At 40.6% G+C, this 18,614-nt stretch overlaps 1 pseudogene; it reads left to right on the plus strand.

Moving 5' to 3' along the window:
- The first annotated feature begins 11,823 nt into the window (after positions 1-11,823).
- LOC124993838 (uncharacterized) lies at positions 11,824-11,951 on the plus strand (annotated as a pseudogene).
- Positions 11,952-18,614: the final 6,663 nt, after the last annotated feature.

Genomic DNA, 18,614 nt, shown 5'->3' on the forward strand with positions numbered 1-18,614 from the left:
CCCTTGTTTTTTCATGCTGTTCACGTATCTTCCCCTCTAGCAGTGCAGATCTGGTGCATTGCAGTTTCTCTCCTATAGGCTTATAGTGACCTTGCAGGCTTCCAGTACCTCTTCTTTAAGGGGGAGATCAATCTTAGCAGCACTCAGCACAGACAATATGCAGTCCTAAACCAAATAACCCCTACAAAGATGTTAACAATATTGTCATAATAAACAGAGAGAATGAGTTCAATTATTATCTATGGTATAACAGATTTGCAATAAGGTCTGCAGTTTCTAATGGAGGACAAAAAGGATGGGGAGAGGTGTAAGATGTAACTGTTAAAGGGATAAGAAAAAAAGTATATAGAAGTCCTAGATCATAGGAAGAGTGAAAGCAGAATCAAAAGAAGTTGGTTTTTAGCATGAGAAAAGGGAGAAAGAGACTCTGAGGAAACAAGTAAACAAAAAGGAAAATAAAGCAAGAAAAATAGAGAAAAACTTAAAAATTCTCAGTCATATACAATTCAAACTTCCCAGTCCTCAGTAGCCTGATGCATTTGAGGTCAGTTTGGCCCTGAAGCTGAAGGACTTGGAGCTTAAGGAGCAGGTATGAACCTGGAGGGTGCAGGGCCCAGGTCACAGGGCTTCAGAGCACACCCAGGTGTCCCTGGATAGATGAAGAGAAAAGACTGTGTCACTAACTTTCTGGTTGGCCTTGTGCCAGTCCCATACATTTCTGGACTTCAGTTTCCTCAGTTATTAATGAGGACTGAGACTAGTCCAGTAGTTTATCACATTTTAAAGGTGATTTTTTAATGGAATTTTTTACTTGAGGTTCCATGTGAACCATAGGGAGTGCAGTGGGATGGTTAACCCAGCGCCCCCCAAGGGCCCTGCAGTGACTTGTGGTGCCCAGCCCTTTGTCCCGCCTCCAGGGATCAAAGGCTTGACTGTCAGCTGTGGGTTGGAGGTTAGGGAGAGCCCCCATGTACTGACTCTGTGGTTAGCTTCCCATCAGCCCAATGTGCAGTGGGAGGCCCCCAGAGGAGTCTTGGCCTTCCATTCATCCCTTCACACCCAACAATGCCAGGATGTGCAGAAGAAGTTCATCTCCTGAACCCCACACTGAGGCCTCTCATGCCTGAGCCCTCACTCACACCCCCATTGAGAGTGCCAAAACCCCATGCCTGTTATATACTCATAAATATTTTTTGCTGCTTTCTATGGCTGCTCTGTCTCTTCTAGGTTCAGAGAAGCATGTTTTCTGGGGGTGTAGGGGAGCTTCTGAGGTGCTGGGACAAATTCCTCCTGGAAGGAAGAACGTTGATCTCTGGAGAACGAAGCTCAGGAATGAACACTGTCTGGCTCTTTGACCTTGGGAATGCCACTTAGCGTTTCTCTCATCCTTAAAAATGTGGAAACAGTAATAATCACAGTGACTGACCTGTGTGACTTTCTGGCAAGGCCTGGAGATGAGAGGAGAGAAAACCCACCAGCCTGGATAATACCAAGTGCCCCTCAAACTAGTCCATAAAATAGAAAGGGAATATATTTATTATTAGTTCTAGTTGTGTCTGCACATATGTATGTATTCCTTAGGATTTTCTTATGTGTGTGTGTGTGTGTGTGTGTGTATGTTTCTTTCCTAATCATGGGAAGGTAATAGATTTTGTCAGATGTTTTTTCTGCATTGAATGATCATGTTGATTTTTTCCTTAAATATTAATGTAGTGTACTACATAATTGACATTATTCCATTATTTTTAGTGTTTAATAATTAATAGCATGACTGACCAGGTCCAAGACACGAAGATACTATGTTCCGAACTGGGGGAAAATCACTCTATAAACTAATTATATATTATGTGATAAGAATACACATTATATATATAACCTTTCTACACATAGTAGTTAGCTACAAGAAACCATTCTTAGCATAGGAAAATGGTGTTCCAGATTTCAATGTAAACTCCTTGCAATCTTCAACTCTTTTGTGTGGCAAGTACCTTGTTTCTGTTTTCAAACTCTTCCACCCTGAGTTATGAGGTCTGGAGTATTTTTCTCCAATCACTGATTTGCTGCACAAATACTGTATTGACTTCTGTATTAAACTTCAGTACACACTGATTAATTCACCACTGAAATGAGGTGATTTCCTTTCTCCTGGTCTTTGTTAAACACAAGAAACCTTGCTTGTTGTATATTTCTTTTATAGAATGGTAGAATACTCCTCTTTCACACACATCAGAACTTAAGGCTAAGAGCAGACCAACAGACCTCATAGTGAATATATAATCAGGTGTCACTCCCAAAGTCCTTACATCTCAGAGTCACAACTCAGGCTATGAAGATCATCTAGTCCTCCTCTGGTGTGCTCCTTTCTAGCCCATCTATCACCTTTGGCCACAGCAATTAACTTATAAGCTTTTATTACCTACTATCTGGTTCCTGAATTGTGTGAAGCACTTTTCCTCATCACCTTGGAAGTCATTTTGCTCTAAACTTTTTATTGGTTTGTTTTTTTGAGACAGGGTCTCAATTAATTGCCCAGACTGGCTTTGAACTTTCAGTCTTCCTGCCTTGGCCTCCTAAGTAGCTGGGATTACAGTACTCACCACCATGCCGGGCTCCAAAAGTTTTTGAACAATTTTTCCTTCCTCTGTACTTGAATATCCTCTCTTTGCTTTATCCATTTAGGGCTGGTGACCCAATCTTGCATTTTCAAGTTGGTTCCAACATCCCACGTTCCTGAGATGTTGCCTCCCAAGTTGTCCCTTGGTTGCAGGCACCACAAACCCAAAATCAAACAACTGCTTGCCCAAACCCTGCCCAGTCTCTGCCCAGCACTCAGCTCTCAGCCCTGGAGCCCATCTCCCCAAGAGTTCTCATGCATGGACATGATGGCACTACTTCTCAGATCTACCCAGCCAGTGTGACTAGGAGAGGCACATTATGTGGAAACCCCAGAAAATTAATGCCAACCAATCCTAAAACAGAGATAGGACATTAGTGGACAATCTGGGGAAATCTGAAAAAAGTCAGTTATTATACCAATTTTTTTGGTATTCATAAATTCAATGATTAGGAAGATACTAACATTGAGTGAAGCTATCTGAAGGGTAGATGAGCTCTGTCTACACTATTTTTTTGTACAGGGTATTAAATCCAGGGGCACTTATCCACTGAGCCACATCCCTGGCCCTATTTTTATATTTTGTTTAGAGACAGGGTCTCAGTGAGTTGTTTAGGGCCTCACTAAATTGCTGACGCTGGTTTTGAACTCAAGATCCTTCTGCCTCAGTCTCCTGAGCCCCGGGATTACAGGCATGTGCCGCTGCTCTCAGCCGTTGCATGTTATCTGGATTGGTTAATGTAATTTGAGAGATGCTACAGACTTTTGTGTGAACAGGGTGTCAGAATCTAGTGTGGCCTGCAACTTGAACCCTTAAGAATGCGCTTCATCCATCCCTTCATGATCCAGTGTACTGGATCCAGCCACTGGTCAGGAAAATGTCTGGTTACATGATAGCATCTTGAAGAGTAACAGAATCCTGGCCTCTGAAATGTTTCCTTCTCTGCCTCAAGTGAACTTTTCAGGTAAGGTTATAGGCAGAGCGCTTCACAGGACCAAGAGCCCCAGGTTGTAGTGAGCAACAGAACAGGCTGGAGGAAAGCTTTCACTTCAGTGTTTGTGAAACTCTCTTCTAGGTGTGTAATAGAATTTGGTCAGACACTTGCTCTCCTTACAATTGGTAATGAGGTTGTAAGTTATATACTAAAGTTCATCTGCATGGGAAATACTCAAATTTGCAAAAGAATTACCCTGAACAAGATGGAGAGGAGGTATAGTGTCTACTCATGTCTTTGATTCCTTTTTTTTTTTTTTTAAATCTTCCTCTAAGAAGCACAATGATGGGTCTTGAATTGGGGATTTAACCCAGGGGTGCTTAACCACTGAGCTACATCCAGTCCTTTGTTATTTTTATTTTCAGACAGGGTCTTGCTAAGTTGCTCAGGGTCTGACTAAATTGCTGAGGCTGGTTCTGAAACTGCCAATTCTCCTGCCTCAGGCTCAAGTCCCTGGGATTACAGGTGTGCACCATGATGCCCAGCTTAAATGCAAAGGTTTTTATTTATTTAAATAATTAATTTATTTTGTCATTCTGGGGATTAAACCCAGGGCATCACACATGCTAGACAACTACTCTTAACACTAGCAAGTCAAACCACCAGGCCCCACCATTTTTTTAACACTAATGGACTCCAAAATCATACCTAAGATATCTTAGGAAGCAGGCAATATCTGTCAAGACTATCGCTTCTTCCAAAATCATTGCCCAGTAGCTGGGCATTGTGGTGCACTCCTGTAATCCCAGCAGCTTGGAAGCCTGTGGCAGGAAGATCATGAGTTCAAAGCCAGCCTCAGCAACTTAGCTGAGGCCCTAAGCAACTTAGTGAGACCCTGACTTAAAAGGAAAAAAAAGGCTGGGATGTGGCTCAGTGGTTAGCTGCCCCTGGGTTCAATCCTCAGTATCTACTACTACTAGTACTAGTACTATACTACTAATAATAATTTATTGCCCAATTTTCTGCTGGTTTAGAGCCAGTGCTGGTAAAGTCCTCCTTACCTTAATTACTTTTCATACTCCAAAACTCAACTTCCAGTCCCAAACAAAATATCCATTCTCTGAAGGATAAACAAAGCTGCACTGGAATCTAGATTAACAGGTTAATGAAACTGACAACAAAAGAGGAGTGGTGGTGGTGTCTAAGTCCCCAAAGGATGTTCACAAGAAGAGACTCCTAGTTCAAATAGGGCTCCTGCTTGTAGAACTGGGACACAATTTCAACACCCATATGCCAGAGGAAAAGACCTGGAACTGTTTTTCTGTTTTAACTGTTCCCTCACATCTCTTTAGCAAAAGGAGATCTCAGGGGCTCCATAAACAAGTGAGAAGAGGCTTCTAGAATTTAATCAAGTTTTTTGATTGGTGGTCTGGTTAGAAGCTAGTAAGAATTGTGTCTCAGTAGCAAGCAGATCTCCACAAACAACTGAGAGCAGCAAATGGGTGGGTACATTCCACATTGACAGAATGAGATACACAAACCAAAACTGCTATCAAAAGGGGCTCGATTAGTACACAAATCACTTCATGGCTTCTAGAAAGTTCTGCTACAGCTTCTAGGGACACTATATTCTGACTTCAATATTTTGTAAATCTGAGTTAAATAAAAATCCTTGGCAGCACATGCTGAGCAAGTACTCTACTACTGAGCTACACCCCCAACCCCAAATTGCTTCATTTAAAATTTTCTTTTCAACAAGTGCAACAATTTAAACTAGCCCATCTGTAAAGTTTCCAACTTAAAATCAAAATCTTTCAATAAAATTTTCAATGTTCTCCATAAATCATTATACATTTTTGTCACTTATATATAGGTAATTTATATTTTTGCTCAAGTGTAGATTTTTAAGATTACATTTTTTTGTTGTCAGCATTTAATGATATAATTGACTTTGGCACATTGATTTGTATCCAGTAAACTTGCTAAATATATGTCCCTGTGTTCTCATCATATCTGAAAACAATTAGTGTTTTCTTGTTTTCCAATTCTTATGTCTTTGATCTTCAACTTCAAATTTAAATTTAAGGGGCACTTTGTCGCGTTCCTTCTGCCCGCAGAGAGAAACACGACACCTCAGTTGTTCATCAGAGCTCTTTATTCTTCTCTCTTTCTCCTCTGATCATCCTCTGGTTCTCTGATGATGATGATGATGATTTTACAAGGCAGTTACGGTTATATATATATGAATTGTGAGACAATCAGGTTACAGAGTTCAATAGTAAGATTACAGTATATCAAAAAAGTACATAGTGGGCACAGATACAAGAAGGTACAGAAGAACAATCAGTTATAGAATATGCGGGGAGAGCAAGATTACAATATAATACAATCAGAGCAACTAAAAGGCGTATGCAAGCATGAGTCACTTTCTTCTTGGCCCTGGCTTAATGCCGGGGCCGCTTTCCTAGATAGCATCAGCTGCTGGCTTAGTGCCGGGGCCAGTTCTCACGGCAGTATCAGTCATATGTTGCAGACCAGGCTGCCCCGGCTTAGTGCCAGTCCTCAATGTTGCAGATCATGCTGCCCCGGCTCAATGCCAGTTCTTGATGTTGCAAACCAGGAGCCTCGGCTTAGTGCCAGGTGTCGCACTGAAGTCATTGTCATTCCTTGATGTTGCAGTCTGTGTTGCCCCGGCTCAATGCCAGGGTACAGTCCTTGTTGCAATCTATGTTGCCCCGGCTTAATGCCAGGGTACAGTCCTTGATCAGTGTCAGCCTACTGGCTCAGCGCCGGGGCTCCTTCTTCAAGCAGTGTCAGCTGTTTGTTGCAATTCTTTGTCTCAGCATCAGGGCTACACTGATGTCCTGCATCAGGGCCACACTGAAATCCTCAAGCCAGGCTAGGATGGGGTCTGCAGCCCCCGACAGCACTTGTCTTGTTCTGATTCTTAAAGGAAGGCTTTCAACCCTTCACCACTGAGCATGATTTCTTGCTGCAGTTTGTTTTGTAGATATACTTTATCAGATTAAAGAAGTCAACTTCTAATTTGTTTAAATATACATTTTTAAGCTAGGAATTGATATTGAATTTTACTAAGTGCCTTTTCTTCATCCACTGGGATGCTCACAATCTACTAATATAATGATTAGTATTTTTAATTTGTGTGTGTGTGTGTGTGTATGTGTGTTTACTAGGATAAACTGAACTATCTTTTTTATCATTTGTTTAAAATCATGGTTTTTCCTTCATTTTTTGTTTTTTTGTTGTTTTTCTTTTTTTTTTTTATTGTAAATAAATGGGATACATGTTGTTTCTCTGTTTGTACATGGCGTAAAGGCATACCATTTGTGTAATCATACATTTACATAGGGTAATGTTGTTTGATTCATTCTGTTATTTTTCCCTTCCCCCCCACCCCTCCCACCCCTCTTTTCCCTCTATACAGCCCTCCTTCCTCCATTCTTGCCCCCCTCCCTAACCCTAACTCTAACCCTAACACTAACCCCTCCCACCCCCCATTATGTGTCCTCATCCACTTATCAGCGATATCATTCGTCCTTTGGTTTTTTGAGATTGGCTTATCTCACTTAGCATGATATTCTCCAATTTCATCCATTTGCCTGCAAATGCCATAATTTTATCATTCTTTATGGCTGAGTAATATTCCATTGTATATATATACCACAGTTTCTTTATCCATTCATTAATTGAAGGACATCTGGGTTGGTTCCACAATCTGGCTATTGTGAATTGAGCAGCTATGAACATTGATGTGGCTGTATCTCTGTAGTATGCTGATTTTAAGTCCTTTGGGTATAGGCTGAGGAGTGGGATAGCTGGGTCAAATGGTGGTTCCATTCCAAGTTTTCTAAGGAATCTCCACACTGCTTTCCAGAATGGCTGCACTAATTTGCAGCCCCACCAGCAATGTATGAGTGTACCTTTCTCCCCACATCCTCTCCAACACCTGTTGTTGCTTGTATTCTTGATAATCGCCATTCTAATTGGGGTGAGATGGAATCTTAGGGTGGTTTTGATTTGCATTTCTCTTATTACTAGAGATGTTGAACATTTTTCCATATGTTTGTTGATTGCTTGTAGATCTTCTTCTGTGAAGTGTCTATTCATTTCCTTAGCCCATTTGTCAATTGGATTATTTGCATTCTTGGTGTAGAGTTTTTTGAGTTCTTTATAGATTCTGGAGATTAGTGCTCTATCTGAAGTATGATTAGCAGTTTTTCTTGTTTTGTTTGTTTGTTTTGATAAAGGGAATGAATTCAGGGGCACTTAACTACTGAGTTACATCCCCAGTCCTTTTGATTTTGAGACATGGTCTCACTAAGTTGCTTAGGTCCTCACTAAGTTGCTGAACTGACCTCAAACTTATGATCCTCTTACCTCATCCTCCCAAGTCTCTTGGATTACAGGTATGTTCTTCCATGCCTGACTTTCATACTATCTTTTTAAAATTATTTTTTAGTTGCAGGTGGACACAATACCTTTATTTATTTTTTTTTAATGTGGTGCTGAGGGTCAAACCCAAGGCCTCATGCATGCTAGGTGAGCCACAGCGCCAGCCCTATACTATCTTTTTAAAGAGATTCCAAGATTTGGTTTACTAGTGACCTGTTTATTAAATGTTCATTTATATTAATGAATGAGATTGCCCCATAAATTTCCCTTTCCCATTTTGTTTTGGTATCTGGGTTATGCTTTATCACAATAGAATTCAGAGAGTGTTTTCCATATTATGCAATACTTTGTACAGGATTGGAATGACTTTTCTTTGAGTATTTGTACAACTCACTGGCAAAACTGCTTCAATTTTTGTACCAAATTTCATCCAGGATGGAGAACAAGCCATACAAAATGAATACAACAGAAGAAAACAAAAATAAATTTGGGGGGCTGGGGTCATGGCTCAGTGGTGGAGCACCTGCCTGACATGTTAGGTACTGGGTTTGATCCTCAGCACCACACAAAAACAAATAAGTAAAACAAAGGTATTGCATCCACCTATGACTAAAAATCTTTAAAAAAAAATTTTTTTTTTTGTATGCTCAGTCTGGGTGTGGTGGTGCACACCTGTAATCACTGGGATTACAATCAAGAGGTTGGCCCAGGAGGACTGCAAGTTCGAGGCCAACCTTGGAGACTTAATAAGACATTGTCTCAATATTAAAAACAAAATAAAAATAAAAAGGTCTGAAGATGTAGCTCAGTGATAGAGCACCCTGAGTTCAATCCCCAGTACAAACAAACAAAAAGCTGCTCAGTCTATATAATACACAGGTGATCAATATTCAGAAGTTATGAACAGGGAATGTTCTGAAAAAATGGAAACACTAATGGTTTCCCTCCTGGATAGACTTGGATTTGGGTTGGGGAAAATTACTTTATCTGAATTGCTGAAATTTAGAAAAATGAGGATGTATTTTTATATTACTTACATACTTAAACATTTATTTATTTATTTTTCATGCTGGTGAATCCAGGGCCTTGTGCACACTAGGTAAGTGTTCTACCACTGAGGTTTAGACCCCAGGCCCCCATTTAAAAAAAAAAATTAAATCATATAAATGATTACATCAGCCAGGCAGAGTGGCACACTCCTGTAATCCCAGTGACTTGGGAGGCTGAGGCAGGAGGATCACAAATTCAAAGCCAACCTCAGCAACTTGACAAAGCCCTAAGTAACTTAGCAAGACAATGTCTCAAAATAAAAAATAAAAAAGGGCCTGGGATGTGGCTCAGTGGTTAAGTGCCCCTGGAGTTCAATCCCCTGTACCAAGAAGAAAAAAAAAAAAAAAAAGGATTACAACAATTTAAGTTTTCTGGGGCACTGGGATGTTGCTTTTCTAGACCTATTTTGTACCCTTGAAAGAATGTGACCTGCTGATTCTGAATTTGACTCAAGATGCAAAGGGGCCCCAGGCTTCTGGACAGCCAGAAGGTACATTTAAGTTCTTGCAGAATGGTGGTGTAAATCTGAGTGTAGTGGGGGCAATGCAAGCACTGGGTTTTTCACCTCTGATAGGATCCCTCTGCGAAGAGAGTATCAATGGTACCAGCGCCCCCTAGAGGGATCTCAGGGGCCAGAAGCTGCCATGATGAACTTGCTCAAGGTCCCCTGTGTCCTGTTTCGGTCTTCTCCCACTAAATGTGCAACACTTTAACTCTATTCAAGTTGCATGTGTGGCTTCAGAGGTTATGAAAACAATTACATTCCTTCAAAATCAGCTATACAACCGAGATGAATCCTGGAGAATTGAAAATTCTTTCCAGTTAACTCAGAGAGGCTGAGGATAGTGGATAGGTCAAAATGCTGTGTGAGAAATACTGAGCAAGTTGTTTAACCTCTCCTGCCCTTTTCCTCATATCAAAGAGTGAGCATAACAATCCCTATCAACCATGTGTAAGTATCAGGGGAGAAAAAAGATGTGGAAGAAGGTGCGCTCTGAAATGTTAGAGAACTATAAAAAATTTAAACAGCTTTCACAAGCAAGCAATGATGGCCACTGCTATGCATTATTTACATTTCCTTTCCTTACTAATAAGTCTGATTTGCCCAACTTCTTTTTAAAAAGTAATTCGATGTTTAGTTTTTAATTTTTTTTTTTTGAGAGTCTTGTCATGTTGCCCAAGATGACCTTGAACTCGAAATCCTCCCGACTGTCTCCTGGGTAGCCGGGGAAACAGATGTGCACCAGAGCACCCAGATATATATATATATATATATATATATATTTTTTTTTTTTTTTTACTTGCTGATGGACCTTAATTTATTTATATAGTGCTGAGAATCGATCCCAGTGCCTCAGACATGCCAGTAAGCACTCTATCACTGAGCTACAAACCCAGTCCTGTACCCAGCTTTTAAAAAAACTCTTCCTCAGAATGTCTTGCAGCAGTGAGGTGCTAGGTGAAAATTCTGCCCAGTGGGACAACAATTGAGGGTTTCTGTGGAAGTTTCTGCCTTTTTGACATAAGTACTACTCCTTCCTGCTTTCCTTTTATCTCTTGCACATCCTGCTTTTTCCTGCCTGACACCTGAACTTGAGACTGGAGGTATGGCAACAGGCAGAAGGATGTAAGCCTACATGCCAAGTATCAACAGAGTCCATGTTCCTGGTGGCACTGCTGGACTACATGACAACCCTATACTGCCACATTTTTTTTCAATTTTTTTTTAGTTGTAGATGGACACAATACTTATATTTTATTTACTTATTTTTTTATGTAGTGCTGAGGATGGAACCCAGTGCCACACACATGCTAGGCAAGCACTATTCCACTGAGCTACAACCCCAGCCCCACTGGACTCCTCACATGTGCATTAGAGTTTCATTGTGTGTGTGTTGCTGGGGATTGAACCCAGGCCCTTGACATGCTATGCACACACTCTACCACTAACTTACATTCCCAGTCACATCCTATTGGTTAAGGTCACTCTTGTGTACCTGTAACTTACATTCGTTTCTTTTTTTAAATTTTTTTATTTTGTACCAGGGATTGAATAATCAGGTTTCCACTGAGACAGGGTCTTGCTAAGTTGCTGAAGCTGGCTTTGAACTTGAGATCTTCCTGTCTCAGCTCCTGAGCCACTGGGATTACAGGTGTGTGCCACTGCACCCAGTGCAATATCATTTCATAAGACAGAGTATGAATACCTTTTATTTTAAACAGATGAGAGGTGGGGAAAGGACAAACAGCTCCGTGCAGCAACCTCAGTTTGTTAATTCTCCATTAGCTCCTGCATTTATCATACAGTATTGTCCAAGGATACAGTTTTTAAAAAATGGCAGGGGTGTAGCTCAGTGGCAGAACTCTTAACTAGAATATACAAGGCTGCAGGACTCTGGGATTTGATATTCCAGCATTGAGGGTGGGTGGGGGAGGAAGGAGAGAAATAGAAAATCACATTTCTCAAATCCCTACTATGTGCTAGGTACCATTCTAAATATGGGAAATTACCTCATTTCACATTAAAAAAAAGGTCCCTATGATGTAGGCCTTTGTATTATCACCCAAAACAAATAAAACAAAGAAAGAAAACCCCACCAATTTATGGTAACACTTTTCAACGTACACACTATTAGAATAGTGCTGTTACTAACAAAATATCACTGCTTCACCCATTGGCAGCAAAATTTTAATTACATACCTCATTTTTATTTAGCATTCTTAACTGCAAACATGGTTATATGATGAAACCAAGCAAAATTAAGCTTTATTAAAGTTCCGTATCTTGCAGTGCTTGTTGATGGAAAAATTGTGCAGCCAGAATAGTCAAACACCTCTATTCATGGGGCCCAGTGTGCATTGGCTGCAAATAACAGCCTCCTAGAAGTGTACAGAGTGGTTGTTTTTTTGATTTACCGTAAGAGACCCTGGAGATGGCCCTTTCCAGAGCTCTGATCCACGTCGCTGATCTACTGCTATTCCCAATGTAGGCTCCAGACAGGAGTATAGGTGCCTTTGGAAAGCCCCAGGGTAAAGTGGCCAGCATTCACATTGGCCAAGTTGTTATGTCCATCTGCACCAAGCTACAGGAGGCTGTAGGTGGGCCAGGTTGAAGTTCCCTGACAGCCAGAAAATCTACATCTCAAGTAGAGCTTTACTAAGCATAATGAGGATAAATTTAAAGACATGGTGGCAGGGAAGCAGTTCACACCAGATGGCTGTGGGATCAATATATCCCTAATCATGAGGTTCCCTGGACAAGTGTTGGGCCCTGCACTCCTGAGGGTTTTCATTGCCCCCTCCTTAATCACACACTTACCAATAAACTCAAAAAAAAAAAAAAGTCCTCAAATACTCAGATGAGTAATATCTTGAAGAACTGTGCTGTCATAAAAAAATCCAGAAACAGGTCAGAGAAGGATACATGGAATATATCAGTAGCAAAACATGCATGGGTGAAATAAAATAGAAAAGTATTTGCTATACTGACAATGCAAATTACATAAAAGTGATTACACATACACACACACACACACACACACAATTTTCCTCCTGTGGTATTGGATTGGAACTTAGTGCTCCCTTTTGCATGCAAGGTCAGCATCAACCACTGAACCCCACCCAAAACCCACCACCCCCATGGCCTTGCCTTAGTTTTCAATGACACAATCATTGTCTGGGGACATGCCCCAATAGATCTACAGAGGAACAAAAAAAAGGTCAAACATTTAAACAATTCTTATGTCACCGAGTCCGAATAAAATAGTGACAATGACTCTAGAAAGAACTCAAATGCTTAAGGTTGTTTTTAGTTTATTGAAAAACAAAAGTGTCCAACAAAGTTACTAGCAGCCAATATTAAAGGATCCTGACATGTACGGAACATTGAATGTAAGATGTCTTCTAGTTTCAAAACAATGACACTATAGTAAAGAAATCAGACCAGATTTATTGTCAGACATTCCTTATGTTATAGCCCAGATCAAGTAGAATTTGAAAGCAGTTAACTTTATTTTTAAATATAGGAAAAGACAGTGACGTAATTTAGAATCAATGCATTTGATACTGTATATAATTATAGAGTTAAGAATGAAAGATAGGCATGCAAGGCATTCTCAACTCTATTTTGACTATTAAATAAAAAAGGCAGCACAACTAGGAAATGTTTCACATGCTACAGAGCACAAACTACGATGGATGGACAAGGTAATGTGATAGACAGAGGCTGAGGCAGGAGGAATCTCAAGTTCAAAGCCAGCTTCAGCAACTTAGCGAGGACCTAAGCAATGTAATGAGACTCTGTCTCAAAATAAAAAATACAAAAAAGGCTGGGATGTGACTCATTGGTAAAGTGCCCCTGAGTTCAAGCCCCAGTATCCAAAAGAAAAAAAAAAAAAAAAAGAAAGAAAGAAAAAAAGAAACAAATACAGGTTGAGCAACCCTAATCTGAAGTCTCAAATGTTCCAATTTTGTGACATGATGCCACCTGTGGATAATTCCACACTTGCTCTGATGTGATACATCAGTCAATGCAGGTGCATTAGAAATACTATATAAACCAGACAGGGTGGCACATGCCTATAATCCCAGGAACTCAGGTTTACAAGTTGGAGGTCAATCTCAGTAATTCAGCAAGACTTTGTATGGAAATAAAAAAAATTAAAATGGTTAGGTATGGAGCTCAGTTGGTAAAGCACCACTAGGTTCAATCCCAAGTATATAAATACACACAACACACACACACACACACAGTATATAGACATGCAAAAAATTGCCTTCAGGTTATATGTGTAAGGTATACATGAAACAAACTTTGTTTAGACTTGGATCTCATTCCCAAGATATTTCTTTATAGATAATGCAAATACTCTGAAATCTGAAAATATCAGAAATCTATAATACTTCTGGTCACAAGCATTTTGGACAAGGGATACTCAACTTCTACACCAGATATTATATATCTGAGTGTTGTTGTTCCTTTCCAAATAATCAAACTTCTGAGTTACAATATAAATGATGTCATTATTTATGGAACAAAATTTTTTTTTCTAGAAAGAAATATTTTTAGTCTTTTCACTAACCTTGAACTAGCATGCACAAGTAAAATGGCTATACTCATTACTGAGACTAAAAACCTCTTACAAAGATATAGGCACTAATCAACTTTTATTTTCTGACTAGGAATGCAAGCTGGGTTTGAAGTATGGGCCAGCCTCTCTCCACTTACCATACTCCTAGGTAAGCTGTTATCAGGAATGTAAACACTTTTTTTTTGGTACTGAGAATTAAACCCAGGTGCTTAACCACTGAGCCACATCCCCAGACCTTTTTATTTTTTATTTTGAGACAGGGTCTCACTAAGTTGCTGAGGCTGGCCTTGAACTTGTGATCCTCCTGCCTCAGCCCCCTGAGATGCTGGGACAGGCATGTGCCACCATGCTCAGTCTGAAAACACATTTAGTATCACACTACACAAAATTACCTGGAAAGCAGATCTGCTGCACGAGTAATGCACACTCTAAGTTGTGAGGAAAGTTTAAAGAATTTTCTTTTTTTTGACTGGGTGCAGTGATGCACACCTGTAATCCCAGTGACTCAGGAGGCTAAAGCAGGACAATTGCAGTTTGAGATCATCTTGAGCCACTTAGACCCTGTCTCAAAACAAAAAGAACTACAGATGTAGCTCAGTGATAAAGTATCCCTGGGTTCAATGCCCATTACTAAAAATAAATTTCAGAATTTTGATTTTTTAACCACCCTTACCACTGCGTCCTCCCAGTCGCTAAGATCACCAGGGGTGCGTGCATGTTGTGTGTTCACAGTATGTAGTAGACAGTCCTTCAAAGAGCTTACCAATCCATACTAACTTCATGTTTCAGATCCCTCCCCCAAACAAATGGTCACAGAACTTAAAAGCTAGGAATCCCATGCACAGTGGTGACTCTGGAGGCTGAAGGAGGAGTGCAAATTCAGGCCTGCCTCAACAATATAGTGAGATCTGTCTCAAAATAATGAATAAAAAGGGCTGGGGTTATAGCTTAGTGGTACAGTGCCCCTGGGGTGCTATCTCCAGTAAAAGTCCTTTATTTCACAAGGAAATCTGAAGAAAAGCTTTAAAAAATTTCAAAATCCCTATCAGTGATCCCATAGGCTACCACGTGGAGGGAGCCATCATATATATTTTTTTGGGGGGCGGGGTGCAGGGGGAACTGGGGATTGAACCCAGGGGCACTGAAACACTAAGCGACATCCCCAGTCTTTTTGAGATAGGCTCTCAATAAATTACCCACACTGGCCTCAAACTTGTGATCCTCCTCCTTCAGCCTCTTAGTTGCTAGGATCACAGTCATGTGCCACCATGCCCAGTGAGCCATCTCTCAATGTAAGAATCCTCTGGAAATTCAGTGATGGTTTACCAACCTGAATCTCTTGAGAGGAAGAAAAATAAATTGGAGCTGTTTGCACTTCAGGATTGCCAACATTACCCTCCCTTGAACTCTTTCATAGTCTCCTCTCAGAGTCAATCATTTATACCAGAGATTGATAAGTAAATCTGTGCATACTACAAATCTATTTTAAAGTAATAAAATAAACTAAAAATGAAAAGCAAATGTTACTCCTTTCCTGAAAAGCAGGGGGGGGGGGAGCTGCTTCACAATGCCTTAGGTCTGACTGTGGTGGTAACAAGCCAAGGGTAAGCCAGTCAACTTTTACTGAATGTTTGGTGCAAGTCACATTCAACAGTGGAAGTATTCCCTTTGCTGGTGTGAAAACAGCAGCCTCCCAGAATACCATGAATCCATGACGACTTGTACTTCAAGCTGCTTCATGGTCACGTGGGATCTCAGAGGCCACCATCCTAAGCTCTTAGCTTCTCCACCAGTCCCCTCCAAGGTAGGAAATTGTCTTGCTTATAACAGAATCAGATGTCTGTGTGAGATTTTTTCTTTTTCTAGAAGAGGAGGGGAGCTTATTATATCATAGGCTGTACTGTTTCATTTTGTAATAACAGTAACTTTTAAAAATTTTTTACCGGGACCAGAGATGGCCCAGGCAGTGAAGATTTTTAGCCACACTGAAGCAGGGGAGTGTTTTGTAACTTAGAAAGGTCACTCGACAGCAGTGTTGCCACAATGAAGTGTGGTGAAGACCAAGTAGTTATAAAGCTGATGCAAAAATAATTCAGCCTACAATGCCCAAGGGACAGAGAGGAACAGCTCCAAAAGTATTAAGGAGGTGGAATCTATAGGACTTGAAGTTTCCAGACACGGGAGCCCAGAGAAGGGGCAGAGCCCCAGATGAGTCCAGGGGCTCATGGCAGTGCCAGCCACTTGGTCTTCCTATGTAGGCGATATTGAGATCAGCTGTGCACTGAGGTGTGAAGGGTCTGTGTGATGTCCAGCATTTACCTGAAGTACAAAGAGGTATTTGAAAAGGTATTTTTGGAAGTTAAGTGCAATTTTCTGGGTACAGCAAATTGGGGGAATCCAGAGAGTCAGGGGAGGAATGGCCAGAGGTGCAAGGGAAAAGTCCAGAGAATGGTGCCTCAGAAACGGAGGGACTCATTTGAGGGAGGCAGATTAACAGTGTTGTTGTCATAGAAGTTATTCAGCAGGACTAAAGGGCACAGTTGGAAAGGGTAGTTTACAACATGTTGAAGTCAGACACGCTATGATAATGAAGAGAAAATAGTAGGTATGGCCTCCCCTTTCCAGAACCTGAGATGAGAAAAGTCCAAGGGAGTTGGTTTTACTGAGGGTAAGAGAGCCCAGGGATCGATGGCAGGTGCAGTACAGCCAGGATAAGACTGTGTGGCCTGAGCACCTAGGAGGTTATAGGATATGGAGGGCAGCTCCTTGGTGGCTTAGCTATTGAGAGGAAGAATATCTTCACTGAGACTGGAAGATGGCAAAGATGGAAACCAGAAAATTCTGGCAGTAGGGTATTAGAAATTAAGTGTTGAGATGGAGGGATACAGGAGTTGGGAGTCGTGAGATAGCTTTGGATAAAAAGGGAGAGGAAGAAAGACCTAGAAGCAAAATCAACAATTGCTAGACAGTATCAAGAGCTTAGCGCTTGTCTGAGTTCGCTGCAGTTGGCGCAAACCTGTAATCCCAGTAGCTTGGGAAGCTGAGGCAGTAGGATCACAAGTTCAAAGCCAGCCTCAGCAACTTAGGCACTAAGCAACTTAGCAAGACCCTGTCTCAAAAGAATAAAAAATGGGCTATGGATGTGGCTTAGTGCTTAAGCCCCGCTGTGTTCAATTCCTGGTAAACTGGTACCAAAAAGCAAAGCAAACCACTGGGGGTGAGGAAGGGAGGGACCTGTGTGTGTGTGAGAGAGACTAGGACTAAACAGCCTGATAGTGACAAATACATTACAAGCAGTTATTGCCTATACCTCTCACCCCAGCCATGTATTATGCTTTTTGATAACTAACCCTCAATATTGTATCTGTTACCCATACTAAGGTATCTAACCTCACAAATTGAATTTGTATAATTAAATGATGACTTTAAATAATTTTACCCTGTGTGTGTATGTGGTATTGGGGGTTGAACCCAGGGGTGTTCTGCAGCTGAGCTTCATTCTCAGCCCTTTTTCTTATTTTGAGAGAGTGTGTCATTGTAAGTTGTCCAAGCTATTCTCAAACTTGTGATCCTCCTGCCTCAGACCCAGAGCTGCTGGGATTATAGGTGTGCACCACCACGAAGTACGGTACTCAAGTCAGGCATCATGGTGCACGCCTGTAATATCAGTGGCTTGGGAGGCTGCAGTAGGAGTACTGTAGTTGGAAGCCAGTCTCAGTGACATAGTGAGGCCCTAAACAACTTAGCAAGACCCTGTCTCAAGATAAGATATTAAAAATGGCTATGAATGTAGCTTAGTGGTAAAGTGCCCCTAGTACCCTGGTTTCAATTCCCAGTACAAAGAAACAAAAAAGAAAGACCTTTAAATAACTTCTTATACATTCAAAATGGTGCCATGACACCATTAAAATGTTTAAAATATTTATTCCAAAAATATTAGTATGCTCTTTGAAAACCTTTTAGACTTTTAAACATTATTTTATGCTATACTGACCAAAATAAAAAATGGAAGTTTAGGAAAGGTAAAAATGAACATTAAAAACGTTTATTTCTAGCCCTGAAAGAACAAAATTATTGAAAGAAGTCTCAAATACAGCAGTTAATGTCAGTGTAACAATACTGAATGGGATTAAATTAAAAATAGGTCATATAAAATTTTAAGACAAAACAGAAAAGACGGCTACTTGCACTGAATTCCACTTCTACCTACCAAAACAAGAAGAAAAAAGCCAACACATTCCAACCAACAATGTTGAATTTTAAACAATTTTTTCTTATGAAAATCTGTCAGGATTATCAGGCATTTCTTTCTGCCTCGTGTCTTGACAATGTTTTAATATGGTGAATGATACAGACTTCAGTTCTTTCAAGGCCAGGTCAGTGCTGGAGTCTTCTTTCTAATGCCAATACCTCCTAATGCAGACCTTTGCCAATTTTCAATAATGTGCTGAGAAAAACTGTGTGCGTTTTTTCCTTATACATGTGTGTACATGTACACACACTATGGAAAAA

The sequence above is a fragment of the Sciurus carolinensis genome, chromosome 9 (assembly GCF_902686445.1).
Source record: "Sciurus carolinensis chromosome 9, mSciCar1.2, whole genome shotgun sequence".
NCBI lineage: Eukaryota > Metazoa > Chordata > Mammalia > Rodentia > Sciuridae > Sciurus > Sciurus carolinensis.